Raw genomic sequence first — 10,547 nt, 5'->3', positions numbered from 1 at the left:
GCCTTTATGACCACAGTAAATACAAGAATGCAAAGCCAGGTACATAAAACAAAAACCACACAAGTAACAATTATATATATGTGCTGGGTCCCAATAAACTGAAAGCACTTTTTATATTCCCCATCATATCTTTAACACACCTTTTTTGGTTACCTTTGAGTAGGAAGTAGCCACATTCAAATGAGTTAAGGTATAAGAAATAAAAAGTACCACAAACTTTATTAAAAGTAAATAAATGTAACATATAATATGTACAGATGGCACATGGTGCCAATTTTATTTGTAGTTATTATAGTACTCCAACTCATGTTTACAAGTTAAACCTTTGTCACAGCCTTGGCTAAATCTTGAACTAGTGCAGAATTTAGTTGTGCTAGAGTGCTGATCTTAGCATGCTTAGATGTGGCATACTTGTTCTTGATAGTCATGTGCTTTGTAAGCCCACGATTCATTCATTCATAGTCATGTGCTTTGTAAGCCCATGACTATATTCTTAGCCAGGTGTTGCATAATATTTAGAAGGGATTCTTCAGTGTATGACAGGTAATGCTGTCAAGTTGGTGTCCATTCACCATTGTCGAGAATTTTTAGTGCCAGGCAAAAAGTTCCTGCCGCAATCTGAGAAGGAGGAAAGTGTACCATATCGTAATCCAGCATAGTTAGTTCCATCAGGTATTTGGCCAAAGTATGTTGCTCAACACCAACCTCTCCAATCTTAGATGCTCTCCGAAGGAAATGCAGGGGTAGAGGGCGGCCCAGACCAAAATGTAAAGATCTTAGAATCTTCATTTCCATCTGTCTGATTTGGTGCTTGGTGTAAGAGTCGTCAGTCACAAAGGCAAAGTTACCAATTTCTGGAGGGTACATTTCTTCGTATTTACTTGCAATAAACATGGCAGTGACACCAACCAGCTACATCATCTTCTTGGGTACACAATTATTCTGCATGAGCTGATCAATAAGGGAAACAGTCATGTACATGGTCTCCTGCAGTAACCTGAATTTCATTTGAACCTGCACTAGCCAGTCAATTAGGATGGCTCTCATGTTTCCAGTGACTTCACGACCCAGTAGGTATTTTGGTCTTACTGCTTGCTCTTCCTCAAGTTGTCTCAGATAAGCATAAATATCTTTCACATATTCACAACAAAGGTTTGGATCAGCTCCATTTTCTGCATCCACATCATTCACTGTAAGAATTACATCAGAGAGAGCCTGACACAGATATTCTTCTGCAGGAGCACATCCAGACGTTTCCACTGGGCTTGGAGATGGAGTATCAACCAAAATAGGCTCCGGAGAAAGTTTTTCTTCTTTAACAGGCTCATGTTCTGGCTCTGGTTGGGGCACAGGTACAGACACAGGCTCAGGTGCTTTGAAGTTTTGATATTTTTTTAGCAATAACTTTTCCAGGAGCCAAAGTTTTTGCTTCCTTTTTCAGAGGCAATTTGGCTTGTGGCTGTTCACTGACTTTGTTACCAAGCATGTGATAATGGATGCTTAGGAATGTAGATTTTGTACAAAACAAGAGTGATACAGCTCTCCAAAGGAAGTGCCAAGATCCACAAGCACTTGTAGGGAACAATGAGAACAGGCAAGCAGGCTAAAGCAGGAGCTTTTAAATACCCTTTTGTCACCAAAACTGGAAATATAGGAAGGTGAAATTGAACAAGGAAAAATAAGCCATATTTATGGAAAGCAGTCTGTTGGTGAGGAAGAGTGGAGGGGACAGACTGCATTGTAAGCAACTCTGCAGTGCTGATGGTGGGGGAAAGTGAGGGCTATACAAACTCATACACACATTGTTTCATAAAGAAAATAGCCTCAAATATGGCCCTGTCCCCAACCTCTTACAAATTTCATATAAATAGCTGATTTTGGAAAAACTCACCTTATTCAAAGATGTTTAAAGAAACAAAAAATAAACAGCACCTATAAAAAAGAATGGGAGAAAATGTCCAGAGCAAAGCACAGAGAGCTAGAAAATGTCGTTGGAAAGTAAGAAAAGGAAATTAAGAGGAATGGAGGCTGAGTAAGAAGCTCCAATGTTTGTCTGATAGAAGTTTCAGAAAAAGAGACTAGAGAGAATGGTGGAGAGCTAATATTCAAAGAGAAAATGGTTATATTAGATCCAAGCAGGCAAGATCCAAGTTTGGAGAGATCAAGTGTCAGGGATAGGGAACATAGGTGGAGTGTGAAACTAGGGAACAAAGGCCTAGGAACATAAGCCAAAGCACTTGGACCGAAAGAGGTGAAAATCTAGGTATGGGAAGAGAGCAACAGAAAGAGTCATCAATGAATGGAATTTGATGATGAGTTAAATAATTTTTACCCATGTTCCCCTGACAAGAACAGATATGAATATGAGTGAAACTAAATCCACAGATAAAAGTAAATACAAACTTCTAACTGGGAATGGGGGGCTAAAAATGAGAAAGCAGTTCTGGATACTCAAATTTTTGAGGGGGTGTACAGCAGATGGAGAGAACTCTGGTTCTAGAATTCTTTGGATTCCTTTGATTCTACCACTAACTCGAGTATCACAGCAAGTTCTGAGTTCTAGTTTCCCTTTCAAGAGCATGAGACGTAACCCATGGGCTAGTCCTCAGGGATTCTGCCTCAGATAAAATCTTCTGTCTATATTTAAGTTTTTCATCCTTCAGAGGACATAATATACAAGTTGAAAAATAGTATATATACATTTAACATTTTTTTCTCCCATAATAATCTTCCTCACTTTTGTCTGTCTAAGGTATAATCTTTCAAGTCCCATCTTAGAGATCCTAGATGTTTCCCTTGACCAACCCCCTAGTCAAGTGCCAGGGACCCATCCATTATGCTCCCCTAAAACATTCTTATCTTCATCATGCACATTATCATCCTACATTGAGGAGGTCTCATCTCAGTCCCCATTTTAATCCTGAATCATAGCCTTTCAGCTTTAGCATTTATTTAGGAAAGAGTAAGAATACACAGAGCTGGCCATGGTACATGCTGGAAGCAATGGGTGCTTGTATTTGAAAGTCTGGGGTTGGCAAGGTCATTTTAGGACTTCTGGTAGAAAGCTTCATAGGAAGCAGAGCCCAGAATTCTGAAATCTGAGCAGTCAATAGTTGTAACTATGTCCTCCCACAGTTAGTCAGACAAGCCCCACTGGGCACCTGAGACCCCAGGAATTCAATTCTGGTAAAGATGTGGCCTGTGAGATGAAACTATAGCCCCTCCTTGCACCGACAGGCCCAACCCATGGCTGGTAAGATAGGATATAGATGAGTGGAATGGAACAGAAAAACAGTACCCACCTAGACCTGGGCAGTACTGGTCCTTTCCTGGGCCTTACTTTGAGGCTCCTAGTCTGAGCCTTCTCCAGCAATGTTCCTCTTCACAAGACAAGGAGCCCATGAGACTAAGGAGCTTATGCTCTCTCCTACTTTGAATCACATACTGTGTATCCAGGACTCCAAAATTCTCTGCCCAAAAGATTCTGAGCCCACTTCTAGGGCCTCCATAGCTCCCACAGGCAGCTGTGTGCCCAAAGGGCACCTGTGTGTTGGTGTGTGTGTGCGTGTGCGTGTGTGTGTGTGTGAAGCTTGGTTGTGTGGACTGGGCTTTCCACACATGTGATTATGAGGTATATGGGACAGGGTAAGGGGTTCCCTGAGAAGTGAAAAGAAGAATGGGCCAGGGGCTTCTAGTTGTACTTTATCCTCACCTATAAATGTTAGTGGAGACCCAGACATGAGCAGCTCATGGGCAGAGCCTCTCTCTAGTTTACGCATTTTAATGCCCTAGCAAGTATGGGTATTAGGACAGAGCTAGTATTATTGAATACTTACCTCATCAGACTCTTAGGAATTGAGATCGAAGGCATTTCTGGTGGTTACACATGAAATAGTAGTTATAATATAGCATTCAACAAGATAGGATACTGTTCAGTATAAAAATTTTGGCTCTGGAATCAGTTATGGCTTCAATTTTTTTAAATTGAGGAAAAATTTACATGACAAAATTAACCATTTGAAAGTGTACAATTCAGTGAGTGACATTTAGCATATTCACAATATTCTGTAACTATTGCCTCCATCTAGTTCCAAAATATTTTTAAAAATTGTTTTTAACATTTATTTATTTTTGAGACACAGAGACAGAGCATGAGTGTGGGAGGGCAAAGAAAGAAGGAGACACAGAATCTGAAACAGGCTCCAGGCTCTGAGCAAGCTGTCAGCACAGAGCCGGATGTGGGGCTTGAACAGTTTTGCAAGTTCAATAGTTGTTTGTGGAGTTCTCCCTGGAGAACTTAGTGACGTCAGTCCTGAATTCAATTTTTTTCAATTTTAAGTACTAAACTCAATTTAGTACTTAAAATTAAAAGTTGGGGATTAACACATTTGGTGTAGGTGAGAAAATAAAATGAATCTAGCAGCTGCTAAGGGCTCACTGCAACGTTACTCTGTAGAAAAGTGTGTGATGGTTACCATTTCAGTCAATAGAAAGGGTTGGGCTCCTTTTCCAGTTTAATCCTTTTCCTGACTACTCCTGTTTCACTGATTTTTTTTTAACGTTTACTTATTTTTTGAGAGAGAGAGAGAGAGAGCATGCAGGGGAGGGGCAGAGAGAGAGGGAGACAGAGGATCCAAAGCAGGCTCCACGCTGACCTCAGAGAGCCCGATGCAGGGCTTGAACTCATGAACTGTGAGATCATGACCCAGCTAAAGCTGGACACTTAACCAATTGAGCCACTCAGGTACCCCATTCTGATTGATGTTCTTAAAGTCTTATCTAGAGCCTCTACTGAGTCCCAAAACCAAAATCCCAAAAGTGTTTAGAACTACAGAGAAAAAAAGAATTTTTTTCCTGAGTACTCTTCTCAAAATGAAAGGTGGGAAATACTAGGTAATTATAGCACCTGCTCGGTTCATTGAGTTCCAACTTGGACACCCAAGTCTATCTAGAATAAATAAGAGTAGATCTGCTGGCTTGAGATGTCTGCTTGGTTATAAAAAGAATGGATTATGGAAATCATTCAGAAATGATGTGTTGCTTCTCTACAATTGCTTCTCTTTTGGAAAATAATCTTTCCTAACCTTCTCACTTCTTTTTTTTTTTCTGTTTGTTTTTTACAACTTCCTTTTGGGTACATAGTCATACATAGACAGAGGTGGTCACGTAGGTGATATGATTAGAGCAGAGCCAGGAAAGCAACATGTAAAAGAAATTTTGCATACACAAGTCTGAAATTCTGTGATTTAAGATGTATTACTTTGGGGCTGCCTGGGTGGCTCAGTTGGTTAGGCATCCAACTTTGGCTCAGGTCATGACCTTGTGGTTTGTGGGTTTGAGCCCTGCATCAGGCTCTGTGCTGACAGCTCAGAGCCTGGAGCCTGCTTTGGATTCTGTGTCTCCCTTTCTCTCTGCCCCTCCTCAGCTTGTACTCTGTCTCTCCCTGTCTCTCAAAAATGAGTGAATGTTAAAAAAAATTTAATGTATTACTTTGAGATTGGAGGGGAAGATCACAGAGTAGGAAAATCCTGAGCCCACCAACTTCCATGGACATATCAAGGCTGCAAGCACATATAGAGCAACTCTCTCAGAGAATGACCTGGAGACTAGCAGCCAAAAATGTAATTAAAGAGCCACACTGAGAAGGGCAGGAGGGAAAGTGATGCAGTCTGGTTGGAAACCAAACGTTGGTGTGGTGACCTGCAAGGAAGAAGGATAACACAGGCACTGAAATCCTTCCAGAGAAGTGAGGGGTTCAAGTCCCATATCGGGCACCCTGTGAATCTGCACTGGGGAGATAAGTCCCCATAACATCTGGCTTTGAAAGTAAGTGGGGCTTAACTCTGGGAGAGTTGGAGGGTTATAGGAAACTGAAACTCCACTCTTAAAGGGCCCACAAACAATCTCTCTTGCTCCAAGACCCAGCACAGAGATAGCTGTTTGAAAATCATGTAGCGTGTACGTGAAGGATATTTATTGATTAATTTTAGGTGTGTGCTCACAGGGCAAGGATCTGTAGCAACCTTGTCTAGGAAAAGAAGCACAGAAGGCACCATTTTTCTTGCCCTCCTTCAGCCTAGTTGGCTTGATGCTGGCAAGTGCCAGTTCTGACACTCTCCATCTACCTTGCTAGTACAAATTGCCTGTCCCTGTGTTCCCCCGCAGACCTACAATGCCCAATCTGCCTCACCAGGTGTTCCCCCCAAGTGGCTGCACCCTCAATCACCACACCAAGCAGGCAGCCTCAGCTGGGACTGGTGCCTTGAAAAGTGACTCCTCTCCTGGGAGGCAGGGGGGCCAGCCCTGCCCACCAACACACCTGCAATGGTCACAGCCAGGCCTTGCAGCCAGCTACACCCAGGACCAGCCACACTCACCAGCATGCTCAAAGCAGTTGCAGCCCAAGCAACAGGAGGGCACATGCCCACACAGGAAATACCCCTGCAGTGCCTGATTCTGATGACCAGTAGGGACTGCATTTCTGGGCCCCACAAGATGACTTCTATATAAGACTACTCCCTTCAAGAATAGGAAGTATAGCTGATAACAGACAGACAAAATGAGAAGACAAAGAAATATGTTCCAATGAAAGAACAAGATAAAACCTCAGAAAGAGAACTAAACAAAATGGAGATAAGCAATCTACCTGATAAAGAGTTCAAAGTGATGGTCATAAAGATGTTCAATGAACTTAGAAGAAGAGTGGATGAACTCTGTAAGAACTTCAACAAAGAGATGGAAAATATCAAAGATAGATAGAACCAATCAGAGCTAAAGAATACAATAAATGAGAGTGCTGCCAACACCCTGGAGGAGAAGCAGAGGTCATTACTGAATTTGAAATATTTAAAGTGGATACAAAATTGAATTTGAAATATTTAAAGTGGATACAAAATTGAATTTGAAATATTTAAAGTGGATACAAAACTGTTTCAGCAATGCAGACAATTAAGTGTGTCATTGTGGGCAATGGTGCCTTTGCTAAAACATGTCTCCTGATATCCTACACAGCAAATTACCATCAGAGTATGTACCGACTGTTTTTGACAACTATGCAATCACAGTTATGATTGGTGGAGAGCCATATACTCTCGGGCTTTTTGATACTATAGGGCAAGAGGATTATGACAGATTACTACCGCTGAGTTATCCACAAACAGATGTATTTCTAGTCTGTTTTTCAGGGGTCTCTCCATCCTCATCTGAAAATGTGAAGGAGAATTGGGTGCCTAAGATAACTCACCACTGTCCGAAGGCTCCTTTCTTGCTTGTTGGGACCCAAATTGATCTCTGAGATGACCCCTCTTCGATTGAGAAACTTGTCAAAAGCAAACAGAAGCCTACCACTCCAGAGACTGCTGAAAAGCTGGCCTGTGACCTGAAGGCGGTCAAGTATGTGCAGTGTTCTGCACTCACACAGAAAGGCCTAAAGAATGTATTTGATGAAACAATATTGGCTACACTGGAGCCTCCAGAACCGAAGGAGACCCACATGTGTGTGCTGCTATGAGCATCTCCAGAGCCCTTTCCACGCAGCTGGTGTCAGCATCGTACTAAAAGCAATGTTAAATCAAACTAAAGATTAAAAATTAAAATTCGTTTTTGCAATAATGACAAATGCCCTGCACCTACCCACATGCACTCGTGTGAGACAAGGCCCATAGGTATGGTCCCCTTCCCCCTCTCAGTACTAGTTAATTTGAATAATTGTGTATTGTTAGAAAAGTGGTTAGTACTAGTTTTTGTTTTGTTGTTTCAAAAAAAATTTTTTTTTTTTGTTTTGTTTAAAAGCAAGGCATGCTTGTGATGACTCTGTAAAAGACTAATTTGGTTGTTGGGAGCTGCTTCCAGGGCTCCATCCACTCTGCAGAATAATCTGGGACATTTAGGGTTTTTTTGTTTTTGTTTTGGGGGGGGGAGTATGTGTGGGGTTTGTTTTCATTTAGTCATGTTTTTTAAATTCAGTAACCATTTTACAGCCCTTAAGGGGAAGAGGACAGAATGACTCCACATTCCACTTCCTAGATCTAGTTTAGAACACTTGTCCCCCACCTGGTGCTCTTAGGAAGGAGTATAGTAAATAACTCATTTAATAACATACTCCTTTTTGAAAGTTTCCTTTTCTCTCTACCCTTTTTTTTTTTAAGGGCAGGTAAGCTAGTTTATTAAATGTTATATGGACACATACTTGTACATTGATTCTTATTTGACACTAACTTATGATGAAATTCTTATTCTATATATCAGTATAATTTGTGATGTGTTAGTAACATTGAAGTGGAGACTATAATACTGTTTATCAGTACTTGAATTTGTTATAACATTTTTCATTACTCTTTTCCCTTATCTTCTTTTTTTTTAATATGAAGTTTATTGTCAAATTGGTTTCAATACAACACCCAGTGCTCATCCCAAGAGGTGCCCTCCTCAATACCCATCACCCACCCTCCCCTCTCTCCCACCCCCCATCAACCCTCAGTTTATTCTCAGTTTTTAAGAGTCTCTTATGGTTTGGCTCTCTCCCTCTCTAACTTTTTTTTTTTCCCTTCCCCTCCCCCATGGTCTTCTGTTAAGTTTCTCAGGATCCACACAAGAGTGAAAATACATGGTATCTGTCTTTCTCTGTATGACTTATTTCACTTAGTATAACGCTCTCCAGTTCCATCCACGTTGCTACAAAAGGCCATATTTCATTCTTTCTCACTGCCGAGTAGTATTCCATTGTGTATATAAACCACAATTTCTTTATCCATTCATCAGTTGATGGACATTTAGGCTCTTACCATAATTTGGCTATTGTTGAAAGTGCTGCTATAAACATTAGGGTACAAGTGCCCCTATGCATCAGCACTCCTGTATCCCTTGGGTAAATTCCTAGCAGTGCTATTGCTGGGTCATAGGGTAGATCTATTTTTTAATTTTTTGAGGAACCTCCACACTGTTTTCCAGAGAGGCTGCACCAGTTTGCATTCCTACCAATAGTGAAAGAGGGTTCCCGTTTCTCCACATCCTTTCCAGCATCTATAGTCTCCTGATTTGTTCATTTTGGCCACTCTGACTGGTGTGAGGTGATAGCTCAGTGTGGTTTTGATTTGTATTTCCCTGATGAGGAGTGACATTGAGCATCTTTTCATGTGCCTGTTGGCCATATGGATGTCTTCTTTAGAGAAGTGTCTATTCATATCTTCTGCCCATTTCTTCACTGGATTCTTTGTTTTCAGGTGTGGAGTTTGGTGAGCTCTTTATAGATTTTGGATACTAGCCCTTTGTCCCATATGTCATTTGCAAATATCTTTTCCCATTCTGTCGGTTGCCTTTTAGTTTTGTTGATTGTTTCCTTTGCAGTGCAGAAGCTTTTTATCTTCATGGGGTCCCAATAGTTCATTCTTGCTTTTAATTCCCTTGCCTTTGGAGATGTGTCAAGTAAGAAATTGCTGCGGCTGAGGTCAGAGAGGTTTTTTCCTGCTTCTCCTCTACGGTTTTGATGGTTTCCTGTCTCACATTCAGGTTCTTCATCCATTTTGAGTTTATTTTTGTGTATGGTGTAAGAAAGTGGTCTAGTTTCATTCTTCTGCATGTTGCTGTTCAGTTCTCCCAGCACCATTTGTTAAAGAGACTGTCTTTTTTCCATTGGATATTCTTTCCTGCTTTGTCAAAGATGAGTTGGCCATACTTTTGTGGGACCAATTCTGGAGTCTCTATTCTATTCCATTGGTCTATGTGTCTGTTTTTGTGCCAAAACCATACCATGCTGTCTTGATGATTACAGCTTTGTAGTAGAGGCTAAAGTCTGGGATTGTGATGCCTCACACTTTGGTCTTCTTCTTCAATATTACTTTGGCTATTTGGGGTCTTTTATGGTTCCATATGAATTTTAGGATTGCTTGTTCTAGCTTCGAGAAGAATGCTGGTGCAGTTTTGGTTGGCATTGCATTGAATGTGTAGATTGCTTTGGGTAGTATTGACATTTTAACAATATTTATTCTACCAATCCATGAACACGGAATGTTTTTCCATTTCTTTGTATCTTCTTCAATTTCCTTCATAAGCTTTCTATAGTTTTCAGCATACACATCTTTTACATCTTTGGTTAGGTTTATTCCTAGGTATTTTATGATTCTTGGTGCAATTGTGAATGGGATCAGTTTCTATATTTGTCTTTCTGTTGTTTCATTATTAGTGTATAAGAATGCAACTGATTTCTGTACATTGATTTTGTATCCTGCGACTTTGCTGAATTCATGTATCTGTTCTAGCGGACTTTTGGTGGAGTCTATCGGGTTTTCCATGTATAATATTATGTCATCTACAAAAAGTGAAAGCTTGACTTCTCTTTGCCAATTTTGATGCTTTTGATTTCCTTTTATTGTCTGATAGTTGATGCTAGAACTTCCAACCCTATGTTAAGCAACAGGGGTGAGAGTGGACATCCCTGTCATGTTCCTGATCTCAGGGGGAAAGCTCTCAGTTTTTCCCCATCAAGGATGATATTAGCTATGGGCTTTTCATAAATAGCTTTTATGATGTTTAAGTATGTTCCTTCTATC

General features: G+C 40.7%; 2 pseudogenes; one reads left to right on the top strand and one right to left on the bottom strand.

Annotated features, from left to right (window-relative positions):
* Window positions 1-205: 205 nt before the first annotated feature.
* Window positions 206-1,692, bottom strand: LOC124508626 (G2/mitotic-specific cyclin-B1-like; annotated as a pseudogene).
* Window positions 1,693-6,921: 5,229 nt separating this feature from the next.
* LOC124508628 (cell division control protein 42 homolog) lies at window positions 6,922-7,510 on the top strand (annotated as a pseudogene).
* Window positions 7,511-10,547: the final 3,037 nt, after the last annotated feature.

This window comes from Lynx rufus, unplaced genomic scaffold (assembly GCF_022079265.1).
Source record: "Lynx rufus isolate CCGP_SWC_20201006 ecotype Redwood Valley unplaced genomic scaffold, mLynRuf1.p SCAF_13, whole genome shotgun sequence".
NCBI classification, from domain to species: Eukaryota; Metazoa; Chordata; class Mammalia; order Carnivora; family Felidae; genus Lynx; species Lynx rufus.
Note: the sequence above shows the minus strand (reverse complement) of the source record. Positions and strands in the feature narration are given on the sequence as shown.